At 55.3% G+C, this 17,416-nt stretch overlaps 1 long non-coding RNA gene across 4 annotated transcripts; it reads right to left on the bottom strand.

Moving 5' to 3' along the window:
- Positions 1-9,066: 9,066 nt before the first annotated feature.
- LOC144304727 (uncharacterized) lies at positions 9,067-16,978 on the bottom strand. Of its 4 annotated transcripts, none has more exons than XR_013371706.1 (4): positions 16,630-16,978; positions 10,972-11,082; positions 9,775-10,547; positions 9,067-9,487 (listed from the first exon to the last, which is right to left on the bottom strand). It is a non-coding gene; the product is annotated as an uncharacterized LOC144304727 (long non-coding RNA). The 4 variants fall into 4 exon arrangements; XR_013371708.1 differs by having other exon boundaries at positions 9,067-9,983; positions 10,317-10,547; positions 16,630-16,974; XR_013371707.1 differs by having other exon boundaries at positions 9,067-10,547; positions 10,972-11,079; positions 16,630-16,966.
- Positions 16,979-17,416: the final 438 nt, after the last annotated feature.

Here is a 17,416-nt window from a genome sequence, read left to right as displayed (position 1 = left end):
GAGCACCTAACTCAAACAGGGAGGATCAAGAAAGTATCCCACAGAAAATAATACTTGAAGTCTTGCAGCACGAAGGGACAGAAACGTGAGCAAGTGGGGCTCATAGTTCAGTATAATCAGAGGAGAGGGGGAGTCATGAGAAATTTCTGATTTCATGGTTGAAAACATCCCAGGCATAAGAAAACCATAGTTTAAGAGAAAAAGAAAAAACGAAAACAAAACAAAACAAAACCATAGTTAAGATCCAGGGTCTTAAAAAATCCAAAAGTGAGTTTTCACAGTCAAATGATATTGCTAAAAGTAAAGGAAAATACTAGGCTTGGTGTTTTTTCCAAAAGGATCAAATTCTTGGCTTCTTCCAAAACTTTTGATGACTTAGGTCAGTCTAGTACCGCTGGCCTTTAGATAAGGCCAGAAAGTCTGATTTGAGTTGAAGCCCCGAGGCGGCTGGTGCAGGAGAATGAAGACAACACAAAGGTTCATTCCCGAGATGGTTCGAGAAAGAGCCCACACGGCAAAGGGTCAATCAGCTCCTGTTTCTTGAAATGCGCTCCCTCAGCAGACGCCCAGTTAGTTCTGCTGACCTGTTACACCGTCAAAAAGGATCAGGTTTGGATCTCCAAAATGTGCCTTTCCCCCCTCACTTGCAAATCCCAACCGTCCAGCTTCATCCAATCCATAATGAATCTCTCAGCCATAACTCTTAAACGTGGTTGTTCCTAATATTTCAGTCTAATACGTCATACTTCCGTAGACACTAGCCCATTGATAGAGTAAATTAGATTTGACGACACTGGTCAAGTTCTCTTACATTGATTGAATGAGATAACCCAGAAAGAAAGGAGCAGCGCCGTCCAATCAACTTGATAGATAAACGAACATCTTAAAACAATGGATTGTTTTACGTTGTTGTACGTGTCTGGTGTGAAAATGCAAGACTAATTCTTGCGTTATTTCATATATCCGACATCGAAATGAAAAACACAATCTTATTTTCCGCGTTAACTCCCAATTTCAAGTCATTTCTAGCAACCGTACAGGACTTGATTGCTGTAGGTTTTTCTTTCTAAAAAATCGTGGCGGGTCACGTCCAAGCTCGTACCTCTCACCGCGGGGAAGGCGTTGCCATCGGTGTGCTCCGGGGTCCGTGCTTGAGCCCAGGAGGACGGTCCCCTCCGCCGCGCTCCACCTGCCCCCGTCCCTTGGCACCGCCACGGGCTTCCAGGCCGTGGAGTCCGAGCGGGACGGAGAGGGAGGAAGGAATGGCTGGTGGCCGTGCTTGCTCGCCTCCTTGGCTCCCTGAAAGCCCCCGCTCCTGAGCCTGGCCACAGCGCCGATGCCGGGGGCTCGCTGGGTCTCCCGGAGCCGTGCAGGGAGGCGCTGGAAGCACCCGGACGGGCTCCTTGAACCCGGGTCCTCAGAAGCCCAGAGTGGACCGAAGGGCACGGCCGTGCAGACGTAAGGGCCCTCCCGGGTGCAGGAGCACAGTGCGCGGCCGGCAGGTCACTCCGTCCTCCTGTTTGCCCGGTGGCTGCCCCGTGGGCTGCGTGGCTGCACGCCCGCGGCTCTCCGGGCCCGGACCCGCTCCTCCCTGGAGCTCTGAGCTGTGGGCGCGACAGGCGAAGGCCTCCCCGGGGTGCGAGGGGCAGCAGGGCGACGCCGGCGGCCAGGCCGGGACGTTGCAGACACGGGAGAGCACCTCTGCTTCGTGCACCCGAACATCCCCGGGCGTGAGCACGTGTCCAGCAGCATGCGAGCCCCCCTGGGATCCACACGAAAGGTAGGCGCAGACCCCGTGGCTAGAGCATCGTCGGTCAGTCGGCTGGGACGGCCCTCCCCGTGAGGACCCCAGGGGACGCTATTTTTTTAAAAAAAAAAAAACATATTTTTATAAGAATTATTGGGAAACATTTGCGTCCACTTGTCCGTATCCCAGGACTGGAAACGTGAAGTATGTTGGTGAAGGCTCAGAACAGCAGTGAGGGCAGCTCGAGTGCCGGCCGGTGAGGTCACACGTGGAGCAGTGCACGCCGACCGTGGGCCAGGGGGAGCTCGGCCCCACTCTCTTGAGCACAGAGGGGCCCTGTTTCCACCCCTGGCTGGTCCGAGCTGAGGCCCCTCCGTCGGGCGGGCGCCCAGGCCGGTGCGCTGCTGCCCCACGGGCACTGACGTCTGCCCAACCTTACTTCGTTGCAAGGAAGATTTCCTCTGTGCCCCATGGTTGCCCCGAAGCCCGAGTTCCAGGATCCGGAGCCCCTGAGAAGAGCACAGCCACGGATTGTCACCCTTGACGCTTGCAGGCTGGAAGGAATTTTTTTCTTTTCCACTCGGTCTCTGGCTTCACTCACGGACTCAATAAATAGTAGTTACGGGGCGCCCGGGGGGCTCAGCGGTTCAGCCTCTGCCTTCGGCCCAGGGCGTGACCCCAGGGTCCTGGAATCGAGTCCCGCGTCGGGCTCCCTGCGTGGAGCCTGCTTCTCCCTCTGCCTGTGTCTCTGCCTCTCTCTCTCTCTCTGGGTCTCTTATGAATAAATAAAATCTTTTAAAAGATAGATAGATAGATAGATAGATAGATAGATAGATAGATAGATAATAAATAAATAAATAAAACTTCTTGTATAAAAATTTGAAGAGCAAACCCAGGTGCGAAAATGGCAAAACGATGGGTTTTGGAGAAACACGGTCGGTCCAACTCACAAGTGCCGACGACCCCCTTAACGGCTGGATGACCTTAACCTGCCGCCCTCCCTCATCTGTGAAAAGTGGAGGAACCCGTTGGCCCTGGGGACGCTGAGTTTTGAAGAAGCAAATGCACGCGAAGGCCCAGCACGGCTCCCGTCCCTTCGTCCCCTTCCCCCGTCTTTTCTCTTTCCTCATCAGGTTGGACAACGTCATCGTGTCTTTAGGAGAAGAGATCAAGCAACACATCTGTCCAACCTTCATTTACACGAATGACGCTCTCGTCTCTGCTGATGCTCATCCTTGGGCATCTCTGCGGCATTAAAGTGTGAGCGATGACAAACTGTGATCAAAATACACAGGGCTGGTTTTCCCAGCCCGTGTGTCCTGCGTCGTTTGCCATATACGGGAATACGCTGCACGGGCGCGATCGCCGCAGAGGGCGGCCCGAGGGTTCGGCTGCACTAGGTCAGGCTTGGGCCACAGGCCCAACGGGTGTCCTCAGGGGCCTGCTCTGGAGGTGTCACCTGGACCAACAGGCCGGGTCCTCACCTGGTGCCCATGATGCCGCGAGACACAGCAAAGTTCTGCAAGGGAGCTACCACAGAAGGCAGGAGGGGGTGAGCAGGTTATAGGGAGGAAGGACGCACCCGGCGGTGGGGAACCAAGTGCCCAAGTAGCAGGGAGGAGGCTAGTTGGCGTCGCCGGGAAAGGACACCCCAGAGGGGACAAGAGAGGAAGCCACAGGAGCTCAGGGCCATTCCTCTGAGGCCTGGTGGCCACTGCCCGGGTCCTGGCTTCAGCCCTCAGTGAGACGCACGGCCCTCGGAGGATTCAGGGCGGAAGGGGGACACGACGTGACTTAGGTCCTAAGAGGGTCGCCGCGGTCGCTGCCCTGAACTAGAGCCAAGGGAGGCAAGAGAAGGCAGGGAGACCGGCCGGCAGGTCCGCGATGGAGCAGATCGGAGTGGACGATGGTGCCGTGGCCGAGGGTGCAGGGGGCCGTGGCGGGAGTAGGGTCCTGAGTATATTTTGAAGGTAGAACCACCAGGATTTTCTCGTAGGCTAGACGACAAGTATGATAGGACGTGAGGGGTGTTTGGAAAGGTCTACAGGGGAGAAACCGGACTTTTGGGTTCGACACGTACCGTGTGTGATGCCTGTCAGGCGCTGGCGAGTTCCTCGCTGATCACGCGAGGCTCCAGACACAGACCTAGTGCCTGACACGCGTCAACTCACCCCGGCCTCCCCACAGCCCCGTAAACTGGGTGTTCTGATCTGGGGCATCCCCAGTTATCGACAGTGACAAACAGCCAGAGTCTTGATGGAATCACCAAGCGAGCAAGAGTCCATAGGGAAGGGAAGACCAAAGGCTGAGCTCAGCCCGGGGAGCTGAGGGGAAAGTAGCAAAGGAGAGGAGAGGGGGCGGCCCAGGGAGGAGGAGGGGGCCCGACGGGGCCGGCCGGGGCACCCGGGGTCCACGGGCCCTAAGTCCATCCGGAAACACAAATGATCGCGTGCCCGACGCCGCTCCGGTTCCCAGGACGAGGACCGAGGACCGAACCGACCACGTTGTGCGAACGGATTCAAGAGGGAGGAAGAGGGGAGACGGCGAGCCCGGCAGCTCCTGGAGGCCTTTTCCTCCTACAGGGAGCAGGTAAGCGAGCCGGAGGCTGCAAGGGAATGTGCGGTCCAGGGAGGCTCTTTGTCTTATTTCTGGTTTTTGGTTTTTTGTTTTTGCTTTGCTTTTAAATCGACTTTGTTTTTTTAGATGAGTCCCGGTTTATAGCAAAATAGAGGCTTCCCAGACGCCCCGAGCCCGCCGTAGAGCCCCCCACGGTCGGGTGGCCACGCCAGCCGGTGCGTGTGTGTGGACCTGTGGCCACATTCCAGGTCGCTCAAGCTCGGGCCCGCCCGGGGGTAAACCATAGGGGCTGTACCCCACGGGCTCGGGCACACACCCTGGTATAGGGTCACTGACCTACATACACCTCCTGCGCCCCACTGTTCCTCATCTGCACCCCCAAAGCCAACAGCCGTTGAGCCCTTTACTTTCTCCATAGTCTGGCTTTTCCAGAACCAAATTCTCTAAAAAAACTCCTGGGCCTCGGCCTCTGCACAGGCCCACAACCCTGGGAACAACCGACCTTTCCGGCGTCTCCATAGTGTCGCCTTCTCCCGGAGGGCCACACGGTCGGAGCCGGCCAGTCCGCGGCCTTTTCCGGGGGGCCTCTGGCACGTGGCAGTGCGTCCGCAAGCCCCCCCCCCCCCCCAGCTGTCCACGGCTCAACAGCTCATTTCTTTGCAGCCCCGCGCTCTTCCAGCGTCTGCTTCCACGCCCGGGCCCTCCCGGATACAGCGGCTACACCCATTGCTGTGGGTAAGGTTTTGGGCGGACGTGACTTTGCAACTCATTTAAGTACCAAGGAGAACAACTGCTGGATTTTATGATAAGATGCGTCTGGTTTGGTGAGAAACTAGCAAGCTGTCTTCCAAAGTGCCGTCCTCGTTCCCGCCAGCAGCGACAGCGCCGCGTCCTCCACGTCCTCGCCAGCCTGGGGGAAGGCCAGTGTTCTGGATTTTGTCCGACTGCTCTAAGAGGCCGATAGTGCTTCCTCGTTGTTCCCATTTATAATCCCCCAACGACCTACGACCTTGGTCATCATTTATGCGCTTACTTGCCGCTTACGTTTTCCTGGATTGAGTGTCTGTGCAGGCCTTTGACTCCGCATTGAAGGCGGTTGTTGATTTTCCTATTTCTGAGCTGTAGGTGTCCTCTGTGTGTTTTGGAAAACACTCCCTTATCAGAAACTTCTTGGAAATATCTTCTCCTACCCTGAGGCTCGTTTGCTCATTCTCTTGATAACATCTTTTGCAAAGTAGATTTTTTTTTTAAGGATTGTATTTATTTATTCATGAGAGACACACAGAGAGAGGCAGAGGGAGAAGCAGGCCCCATGCCGGGAGCCCGACCTAGGACTCGATCCCGGGACCCCAGGATCAGGCCCTGGGCCAAAGGCAGGTGCCAAACCACTGAGCCACCCGGGGATCCCCACAAAGTAGAAGATTTTAATGAAGTTCACTTTACCAAGTTTTTCTTTCACGGGTCATGCCCGTGGTGTTGTACCTAAAGAAAGAAATCATCTTGCAAAAAAAAAAAAAAAAAAGAAAGAAAGAAAGAAAGAAAAGAAATCATCGTGCCACCTAAGGTCACCCAGGTTTTCTCCTATGTTGTCTTCTAGGAGTTCTACAATTTTGCATTTTACATTTTGGTCTATAATCCATTTTGAGTTAGTTTTTGTGAAGGGTGCAGCTGTCTTTCAAATGTCCTTGGGAGCTGGAGCGACATTCCCTCTTCCATTTCCCTCTTTCTCCGCCTTCTAGTATTCCCGTTATGTACGTATCCCACCCTCCATAGTTGTCCCCCGGTTCTCTGTGTATTGTCTGGCACCCAATCTTTTTTTCTCTTCGTTTTTCACTGTTAGGGGTTTCCGTTAAGGTCTCAAGCTCAGCGATTCTTTTCTCAGCTGTGTCCAGTCAACCAACAAGCACGTCGAAGGCATTCCTCATTTCCGTTACAGATTTTTTTGATCTCTAGTATTTCTTTTTTATTCTTTCTCGGAATCTCCGCCTCTCTGCTTACATTTCCCATCTCTTCCTGCACCCAACCTGCTTTAATCCATTACAGCCCTTAGCATGTTAAACATAATTGTGTTAAGTCCCTGGTCTGATAGTTCCAACATCCCTACAATACCCGAGTCTAGTTCTTTTTTTTTTTTTTAGATTAGAGTTTATTTATTTATTCTTGAGAGAAAGAGAGAGAGAGAGAGGCAGAGACGCAGGCAGAGGGAGAAGCAGGCTCCATGCACCGGGAGCCCGACGTGGGACTCGATCCCGGGTCTCCAGGATCACGCCCTGGGCCGAAGGCGGCGCCAAACCGCTGAGCCACCCGGGCTGCCCCAAGTCTAGTTTTAATGCACGCTGTCTCTTCAGCATATTCAGATTGTATTGTTCTGCCTTTTAGTGTGCTTCTGAATTTTTCCTTGATAACCAGACATGATATAACAGGTACAATTAACTGTGGCAAATGGGCCGTTAGCAATGTGGCAGTAACGTGTCGGGGAGGGAAAGCAGTCTAGGTCCCATGACTGGGTCTGGGTCTTTTAGTAAGTCCCTCGGAACTGTGAACGCTACGGTCACATCTGTGTTTGCCCCCCAGGTGGGACGAGAGGGCTAGTGGGGGCTGGAGTGGGCTCCTCCCCTTCCCCGGGGCGGAAGGCCAGAAGGATCGGGGTGGGGTGTTTCCCTCCTCCTGTGTGGAAGGCTAGAGCTGCCTGGAATTGGAATTGGGTGTTTCCCTTCTGATAAAATCTCGGTCGGTCGTTTAGGTCGGGCACCTTCTTGTTAAGGTGCGCTTGCATATTTCGAGATAGTTTTCTCTCGAAAACTATCAATACTTTTCTCTTCCTCCTGTCAGAAGCACGAGCAGGATTTTCTCCGATATTCACTGTGAGAACCAAGGCAAGATTCTAGAGATAAAATCCACAACATCATGGGGGGCCTCTGAGGACTGAGTCTCCCAGGAGCGTCAACTCTCAGACTTGTCGGTCCTCAGCCCCCAGTAATCCATCACTTACGTTCAGGTTCTCCTACGGTGGCGACAAGAGCCCTTATGCTGGTTTCTGCTTCAGTACGTTGTCACGCACTCTCTCCATCGGCCTGTCTCTCAGGTTCAGAGGCAGTGGTTTGCCCGCGACCTTGCATCTCTGATGGATCTTAGAAAAGCTGATTTCTCAATTTGTTCAGCTTTTTACTCATGGTTAGGACAGACTGACAATTACCTACCTCTTTTTTTTAAAAGATTTGATTTATTGGAGAGAGCATGCATGCACACACACGCGCACGCGCACATGCCCACGAGCAGCAGGGAGGGGAAGCAGGCTCAGCAGAGCTCAGTTCTCGGGACCCCGAGATCACAACCGGAGCCGAGGGCAGACGCATAACCCACTGGGCCACCCGGGCACCCCAATCACCTACGTCTCTAATGCCAGATCAGGAACCCAGGAAGTCTGATTTTGCTTTTAATATAGGAGATATTCCAGGATAACCTGTATACTGAGGGCAATGATGAGTAGTGGTCGGAAAATTGAGGACACAGTAAAGAGGATGGCTTTGAAAGAAGCCATTGTGGAGAAGGTAAGGAAGGAATGGGGTGCCGTGCACAACAAGGAGTGTTCAGGTTTGGGCGGGAGCATGGACACTCAGCCCCCGCCAGCGCAGGCAGGTACACCGGCCGAGGCTGTAGGTCAGTAGATGCCTTGGGGGCAGCATGGAGTTCTCCGCTGCTTGTTTCCATGCTCTCAGTGAAATGGGAAGTAAGTCCCCAGCAGAGCAAAGATGGAAGAAGTGGCAGCAAAACTTTGCAGAAAGAGAAAGCAGGGACCAATCCACGAGTGCACCGGCTGGGAGGTGACGTCGGCCTTCGGGGCTCTGGCTCGGCCCGCGTGCGAGGGGAGCACAGTCAGCGGGATCACCAGGACGCTACGGATTTAACCAAGGGGGAGTTTTGCACGAGGCCTGAGGCCGGGCACTTGCTCCCCGCAGGTGGGCTGCTCCGTTCGGTCCATGGGCTCCGGGCTCATGAGCCAACCGCCTACCCTCTCTGGGCCTTAGGCTCCTCACCTGCCAGGCAGGTGTAGCCTACTTGTCCTTTAGAGGGAGACAGGAAGGACTCAGACGAGACTTCCCCAGGCTTCGGCCGCGGTCTGCCCACCTCCCCGTACTCGGGCCGGGCCGTGCCGTCCAAGGTGCCGTGGGGTAGCGGACGAGCTTACGACGGCTGGGTGCGGAAGACGCAAGAGAAGAGCCCGCTGCCTGCTAAGGGGGCGAGGGGGACGGAATCCTGCCTCTCTAGATCTCGACTAAAGCCGAGAAAACCCTTCGACTTCGGGGCACCCCCTTCTTCCAGAAGAACACTGTGGAGTGGGGCTTGAACCCGGATGAGAGTGAGGCCGTCTCGCCTAGCGCCCACGGTGAAAGCACAGCCGGGTGCCAACCAAATGACACGCGCTTCGTGCAAAGCAGAGAAATTCTGCGCCTTTCCTGAAACTGCTCCTTCGAGGTTCTACTGTGATTACGTCCGTGGCGCCTGCCGGTCCCCCTGTCCCGGCGGGGGCAGCTCTGGGGCTGTGTTCACGCGCCCGCCCGGGGCGGGGGGGGTCCGGGGGCCGATGGCCCAGTGCTCGTCCCCAGTGTCCCGTGCTCAGTGGCCGCGAACGGGCTCGCACATTCTGGTTTGTTGAAGAAAAGGCGGCTTTCGTTGTCCTCACACAGGGCTCCACCAGCGTCCCCCGGTTAATTATTTTTAAGATTTTATTTATTTATTTATTTATTTATTTATTTATTTATTTGGCAGAGAGGGAGCGAGCGAGAGCACGTGCGAGCCGGGCAGGAGCGGGGAGAAACAGAGGGAGGGAGAGGCCCGCGGCGCCCCCGCCTTCCTGGCAGGTTAGGGGCTGTATTAGGTTTGTCTGGGGGGGGCCTTTCCTAATGTAAATAAGGGAGTCTCTCTTTTTTTATAAGGATTTTTTTTTATTTGAGACAGAGAGAGGGAGAGGGAGGGCAGGAGCTGGGGAGGGGGCGAGGGGAGGGAACACCCGCTGGGCAGGGGCCCCATAGGGCTGCACCCCAGGCCGGTCGTGAGCTGGGCGGAGGCGCAGGCGGCCCCCGAGGGGAGGGTTCCGCAGAAGGCAGAGGGACCCACGGCCTGGTGGCCCCGAGCGGGCGGGCGGGCCGAGGCTCCTGGGTTCTGGGAAAAGGGCCATAATGTAGGGTTCGGTGTGGAGACCAAATTAATATTTGGAAGTGTTCAGAGCAGTACCCGGGGCGACAGGCACCCCGGCACCCAATTACACAAGGAGCAGGTGAACCCCGGTGGTTCCAGCAGCTTTCTCCCCACGTCCCCGCCTCGGGGCTCCCCGAGAGCGAAGTTGCACCCCCCGCCCCATCTTCTTGTTTGCTTGTCTCTGCTCGCGGGGAGCCTGGGCCTGTCCCACAGAAATGGGTCCCGGGGTCGGGACTGCAGCTCAGGCTCACGCTCACCGGCTTCTCGTCCAGCTGATTCATACAAAGGGCCTAGAACAGGGGCGCCCCGGGGGCTCGGGGGTCCTGGGGTCGAGTCCCTGCTCCTCCGACATCCTGTGTCCTTGCCGCCTCCCTGCCCGAGGCCCCGCCACCGTTGGAACCGGGAACAAGGAGGCAGCAGGAGGCCGAAGGGCCCCGGGGCGACCCGCGGGGGCCACTAGCTGTGGGGACAGTGGAAAGGGTGTGCGGGTTCAGAGCTGGACCCCTGTCGGGTCCTGGATGGAGACCTGGGCCCCCTGTCAGGTCCAGGATGGAGACCTGGGCCCCCCGTCAGGCCCCGGGATGGAGACCTGGGCCCCCCGTCGGGCCCCGGGATGGAGAGCTGCCCCACCGCCCCCCCACCCCCCATCAGGTCCGGGCTGTCGGAGGAGCCACCGGGGCCCTGCTGAGGCCCGAGTGAGGCCGCGGGCCCTGCTCCGGGGACAGGGACACCGGGCTGGGCCGTGGCGCTTCAGCATCTGCTCCTCCGAGTACTTTCCTCTCTGGACACGAACCCCACTCCCGAGGACGAGGACGGACGGGAGGCGCTTCCGCAGCCTGGCGCCTGGCCGAGGACCGGCCCTCTCGGCCCCTTTCTGCTCCGTCTCCTCATTTTCGACGTCAAGGGATTGTCTCCACGGTGGAAGTCTTGTGGGGAACATTCGGGGGGCCTGCTGAACCGTGGCCGTGGAACCGCCTACTTAAGTTTGCTTTAGTACGAGAATAATCAGCGTCGTCCTGGCCCCCTCCAGGGAAGAATGACAAGAGCACGTAATCAGAACCTGCGCTCGGGGTCAACGTGGTGGGAGGTTGGCCTGTGTGAGCCGGATGGTAACATCCTCGGCTACAATCCAAGTTCCCAGAAAGTCCGGGGGGGGCGGGTGACTCGGCGGGGCTGCGGGGAGCCTGGGGGGATCAGACTCAGGCGCTGAAGTGTGTCTGCACAGTTGAGACCTTCCCTTCCAAGCAACCGTGCGTGGGGCCTGCCATATGGACCTGGGCAGCCCTGCCCCGCAGGATGCACCAACTAATTTCTGCCTGCAAGACCGGCGGAGAACCCCGCGTGCAAAGAGGTCAGTGCAAATGGAAAGCTGCTCCCTACCGCAGATGCCCTCCACAGAGCTAGGAGACCAAGGATGGAAAGAGCCGTCGGGCACCCGGGCCGCTCACCTGGTTAAGCATCCGGACTCCTGATCCCGGTTCAGGTCGTGACCTTGGTGTTGTGAGTTCAAGCCCCACGTTGGGCTTCACGCTGGGCTGCACGGCTGGGTGTGGAGCCTACTTTAAAAAGAAAAAGAAGGAGCAATTAAAAAAGATTGCTATGTGGTACCCAGACCATATAAAGAATTTTCTAGAAATTGAGAAAACATGAACAACCCAACAAAAAAAGCAAGCAAAAGTCATGAGCAGGAAACTCCTAGAAAAGTAAGTGCAGATGACCCAGAAACGTTTGAAAGGATGGTCAACTTCATTTGTAACCGGGAAAATGCACACTGATGGAGCCATGAGATACATTTTTTTTTCATCAGCTACATTAGCCAGTATTTAAGTCTGATTTTATCAGAATTTGGATGAGAAGTATGGAAAGTTTTACTTTTTTTCTTTTTTTTAAGATTCCATTTGTTTATTCCTGAGAGGCCCAGAGAGAGGCAGGGACACAGGCAGAGGGAGAAGCAGGCTCCGTGCAGGGAGCGACGTGGGACCCGATCCTGGGACTCCCGGGTCATGACCTGGACCCAAGGCAGAGGCTCAACCGCTGAGCCCCCCGGGTGCCCCGAGACACTTTATATATATATATTATTCCACTTAGTCGTGACGACAATTCTAAAAGTGGGCACCAACAGGACCCCCACTTTCCAGTGAGAAACCACGTGGAAAGGCCTAGTAACTTGATCGGGTCCGTAAGTAGGGAGGAGGTGGGGTCCTCCAGCCGGTCCTCCCCGCCTGCCGGGTGCCGCTCCCGAAGCTCCCTGCACCTCACCTTACTTGACCTTGAACCCTGAGAAGCCACGTTGTGACCCTAAGGCAAGTCCTTGCATTTGTCCATGAGCCCCCTCGGTTTCAGTGCCGGTGGTACCCCCGTGTGTCCCGAACTCTCCCTCGCCTTCGGGTTCCTCCTCCTGTTTCCGGGCTCACTTGTCATGGCGATGGCCCCCAAGCTAGCGCCCGGTGGCCCTCGCGCCTCTCCCCCCCACTCGTGCCTCAGCAGCATCGCGCTCCGCGGCCGGTCAGCGGGCGGGTGTCCAGCAGCTCACGCGTCCCACCTGGCTAAGCCCAGGGGCCTCGGCTCGGCTGCGGCCAGCCCCCCAGAGCGCCCTTCAGCTCCCACCTCAGAACCTGCCGCTGCCCTCCCGGGGCTCCGCGTGGCCCGCCGCGTGGCCCGCCCGTGTCCTCACCTCCCCCGGGCCTCTCTGCATGTGTCTGCACCCACTCTCCCTGCTCGAATTCCCACAAACATTCCTATAAATATTTGTCCTTTTATCCTCCTTATAAAGATCTTTCCCATGGGACTCCCGGGGGGCTCGGCGGCGGGGCACCTGCCCTCGGCCCAGGGCGAGACCCTGGGGTCCTGGGATCGAGTCCCACATCAGGCTCCCTGCACGGAGCCTGCTTCTCCCTCTGCCTCTGTCTCTGCCTCTCTCTGTGTCTCTATGAATAAATAAATAAAATCTTAAAAAAAAAAATCATCCCCTTAACTTTACTACTGCCCAGGCTGCTACCCTATGTTTTCCCTCTTTTCTTTGCAAAACATCTTTCAAAATAGGCTGCACTGTCTTCCCGTTTTCCCCACTACCCAGCCGCCCTTCAGTTCCTTGGAATTTGGATTCCGCCCTTGATTCTCACATCACCAAGCACCTCGTAGGTAGCAAACCTGCCGTTTTGCTCAAGCCTTTATGTGCATCTAGCAGCCTCGAACATCCCTCGCTTTGTGCGACCTCCTCCGTCCTTGGGCCTGTGACCGGTCACGTTGTTCTGCTTCTGGATCCCTAATCCTTCCTTACGCACCGTCTTCCGGCTTCTCTTCTTCCTCTGCGCGCTATAAGCAAACCCCTAGTGTGGACCAACAGCCCCCCTTTCTTCTTATACTCCCTCTGGGTTCCCCCCATACTCCCTCTAGGTATTATCTCTATGCATATTATTCTAAAATTCGTACCTTTAGCCCAACACCCCGAATCCCTCGTAAACAGGGTAAACTGTCTGCGAGATATCTTCGGTGCATGACTTAAAATATCCTCCTATCTACCTACCTAATTTTGTAAGTGAGATAGGTATTAAGAAAATTGTTTAAAGAACCCACATTTGATGGAAAGGTGATATCTACCTGCTGTGATTAGAGAAGTGGTGGTGGTGGTGGTGGTGGTAGCAGTAGCAGTAGCGCCTATAATAATGGGAGGTGACATGTAGAGCCTGGACTATATGACAACTGTCGTGCTGAATGCTTTACCTCCAAGAACTATGACACCTTCACAGCAATGCTGGGAGCTGCTAGTACTGTCATCTTGAGAAGTCCTGGGTATAGATCACCTCGTAAATTTTTACGACCGTAGTTACTTATGATCCCCATTTTAGAGATGAGCAAACCAGGGCTCACGAGGCTAAGCACACAGCTAGTCAACGGCAGAGCCAGTAGCTGAGCCTGAGCAGAAGGGTGATGACGACGGCGATAGCCATCATTTCCTGGCACCCTTCCCAGGCCAGGACCTGTGTGAGGTAGGCCCACGTGTGATCTCCTCTGACTTCCAGAGGTCTGTGAGGTTTTCCTTGTGACTATTAGGAGACTAGAGCTGAGAAAGTTTGAAAAACCCTAGTTTACAAGGCTAATAAATTGCAGAGTCGGTGTAACTGATTAAAAGGGGCAACAAATTCTTCACACTCCCCACCGGGGGGGAGGGGCAGGGGGCATCTGTTTTCCACCTAGAGGATAGAGCGGAGCAAGAAGTGACCAGCTCTTCAGTTGCCTGGTTCTGTGGTGTCTCAAACTCCACATCCGGGTCTGAGCCAACTGGCTTATCCCTCTAACGTAAATCTATGTTATACGGGATCCCTGGGTGGCGCAGCGGTTTGGCGCCTGCCCTTGGCCCAGGGCGCGATCCTGGAGACCCGGGATCGAATCCCACATCGGGCTCCCGGTGCATGGAGCCTGCTTCTCCCTCTGCCTGTGTCTCTGCCTCTCTCTCTCTCTCTGTATGACTATCATAAATAAATAAAAAATATATTTAAAAAAAAAAGAAAATTGCATTTAAAAAAAAATCTATGTTATACGCTGTATTTTGTGAAACCAAGGCTTAGGTTCAAACAAAAAAAGGAATCAACGCAACTCCAATTATTCCCATTCTTCAACCTTTGACCCAAACCTGCCTTAAGTATCACTGCCTGATTAATCTCCGTTAAATGCATCTGCAGAAAATAAAAATAAAAATAAAAAAATAAATGCATCTGCAGAGTTAGTGTCCCGTTGGAAACCCTCCTGAGGGTTTCACTATACGGCCCATTCGTGCCCAGCCTCCTCGCCCACTTCCTTCCTTACACTCTATTTTGGCCAAAATAAACTATTCGTTGCTTCTCCACAGATCTCTCCTCACCACCCTCCCTCTCTTGACACACACTCACCGTCTTCCGCCTTCATAGCATTGCTGTTTGCTCAAAATTCTTTCCCCCGCCAAAGTAAGAACCACATTAAATACGATCTTTTTTTTTTGATATCTCCAGATGAAAGAGATTTCTCCCTCCTTTGAGTCGCCTGTAAAATTTCCTTTTATTATTTAAAGAATTAATCTTGTGTGATAGATATTTGTGAAAAGTCATCATTCCTTTTACTAGATTTCAAGCTTCCCAAGGAACAGACGGTATCTTAGTCATCAATGTATCACCTACAGTAACCTCCTGGAACCTTCTACATAATAGGTTTTGAGAATTTGGTGATCTAATAAATAACGTTTTATTTTCTCTGAGTCAAAACCAACTGAGAAAAAGGCCCTGAGGTTATATTGGTGGAGAAATATCAGCTTTGTTATTGGTAAAAACTAGATTAGAAAATATGACCAAATGACCTGATAATATGCCTCTAAAATAGTAGGCTTGTCTTCTACCCTCTCACAGAAGAGCTGGCCCAGTTCGTCTTCCCCTCAAGGCCGAGCCTGACTGTTGGGTGGAGAGCCAGGTCAGAACGGACCAATCCCGCTTGGGACGGATGCATGGACACACAGGCCCTTCTCCCAAACCCTCCAGGGAGACAAGGCGGAGGCCTGGGGTGTTGGAGACCAGCTGAAGTCCCCCCACTTGGTCACGTGACAATTGGAAAAAGATGAAAATGATGAAATCTAAAAAGACAGTCTATCTTCAATTAACACCCAAATTCACGAAACCAGGAATAGAGGAAAAAGTGACCGACCTAGAGGAGTTCAGGGGTGTACACGCATGCAGCAATAACAACAGTGCTCGTGGCAATATTCACTGAAGTTACCCTGAGTTGGGGCATGGTTCCAGACTTTTCCATTGTATTAATTCAGTTACCATTGCAATAAGTCTATGAGGCATGAAGTAATGTTATCTCCACTTAATAAAGAAACTGGAACATGGAGAATTTTAAAAATTCACCCAAACTCACACAGCTAATAAGTAGGAGAGCTACGGGCTCCCTCTAGAACCCAGCTGTTTATTTTTTTAAAAAAGGATTTTTATTATTTTATTTTTTAAATATTGTATGTATTTATTTGAGAGAGAGAGAGAGAGAGAGCACAAGCAGGAGTGGCAGGCAGAGGGAGCCGGAGAGGCAGGCTTCCCGCTGAGCAGGGAGCCCCATACAAGGCCCCACCCCGACCCAGGGATCATGAGCTGAGGCCCCCAGGGGTCCTGGAACCCAACTATTCATAAGGCAAAAAGTATTCATGACCCTTTTTGCATTGCTTTACTATTGAAACCTCCCCAGCTCACACCGCACCTCCCAACCCCTAGAGACTTCAACAGCTCAGGGATTCTCTGTGTCACAAATAGGTTGTTATGGGTTTTGTAGCGAGTGAGTGGGAGCTCCTGGGACTGTGTCCCCAGGTTCCTACACGGCTGCATCAGTCGTGAAATCCTAGGGGCGCCTGGATATTCCCTTAAACATGCATGTAAGTGATAGCGTCTGGTCTAGAGGTGCCTCTTTCCTCTCACCCACCCCATTCATGGTATTTCCCTTAACAGGTTCAGTGTGCTACCAGGACACTCTGCTTAGCTGAGAAAATGCCAGAAAAACAGCTTGCTGACCAACGCGGCTTGCCCAGTTGGCCCGGCTGCAGAGCCACGTGTCACAGCAGGTCGGGACCCACCACCCCCGGTTATGAGGGGCCAGTGGCCTCTGTGGCTGCTATGGGAACACAGCTGCAGACACCCCCCGACGGTGGGTGCCCCAGGTTGGAGCCCCGCGGCCTCCACCAGCAGCATGGCCCCTGGGGAGGAGGAGCGGGCCCAAGGGGGAGGAGAAGTGGGGCCTGGGGCGGGGGGGGGGGGGAGGAGGAGCGATAGGTGGTGAATTGGGCTGCAGGGGTGACCCTCCAGCACCAGGGCGGAGCCACCACACACCCAGGGCGGGCGCAGGTGCAGTGGACCCCCACACTGACTCCCCCCACACTGACTCCCCCACACACACCTGCCCCCCCACCGGGTCCCCCACACTGACTCCCCCACACACACACCTGCCCCCCCATCTACCCCCCGCCACCCACCCACCGTCTATATGGGATCTTAGCCGGACCAGGCTGATTCAGGAGCGAGTCCTGGGGGAAACTCCCTGTGGCCCCGACCCACTGAGTCAGAGCAGTTTCTTCCCCAGAACCCATGACTCACCGGCTCCAGCCTGTTGCTCCCGCCCTGAGGACATTTTAAGCCAGATTTCCTCCTCCATCCCCCTGAGCCTGGAAGTTCCACAGAGGCCAGCGCGGGTGGGACTCCTTCGGCCTCCTCCGCCTCCCCGCCTCCCGGTCCACCAGTCATGGGGCTGCCTGGAAATCCTCTTCCTGTGCCTCCCCACTGCCCCTGCTGGCAGAGCACTCCCATGGGCTGGGTGGAGGAGGGCCAGGGCCAGGGGGAGGAGGGCCAGGGCCGGGTGGAGGAGGGCCAGGGCCAGTGGGAGGAGGGTCAGGGCCAGGGGGAGGAGGACTAGGGCCCAGGTGGAGGAGGGTCAGGGCCAGGGGGAGGAGGGCCAGGGCCAGGGGGAGAAGGGCCAGGGACCAGGTGGAGGAGGGCCAGGGACCAGGTGAAGAAGGGTCAGGGCCAGGGGGAGGAGGGTCAGGGCCTGGGGGAGGAGGACTAGGGCCCAGGTGGAGGAGGGCCAGGGACCAGGTGAAGGAGGGCCAGGGACCAGGTGGAGGAGGGTCAGGGCCAGTGGGAGGAGGGTCAGGGCCAGGGGGAGAAGGACTAGGGCCCAGGTGGAGGAGGGCCAGGGACCAGGTGGAGGAGGGTCAGGGACCAGGTGAAGGAGGGCCAGGGCCCAGGTGGAGGAGGGCCAGGGACCAGGTGGAGGAGGGTCAGGGCCAGGCGGAGGAGGGTCAGGGCCAGGGGGAGGAGGGTCAGGGCCTGGGGGAGGAGGACTAGGGCCCAGGTGGAGGAGGGCCAGGGACCAGGTGGAGGAGGG

Source organism: Canis aureus, chromosome 34 (assembly GCF_053574225.1).
Source record: "Canis aureus isolate CA01 chromosome 34, VMU_Caureus_v.1.0, whole genome shotgun sequence".
Classification (NCBI taxonomy): domain Eukaryota; kingdom Metazoa; phylum Chordata; class Mammalia; order Carnivora; family Canidae; genus Canis; species Canis aureus.
This window is presented reverse-complemented; position numbering and strand designations above follow the sequence as displayed.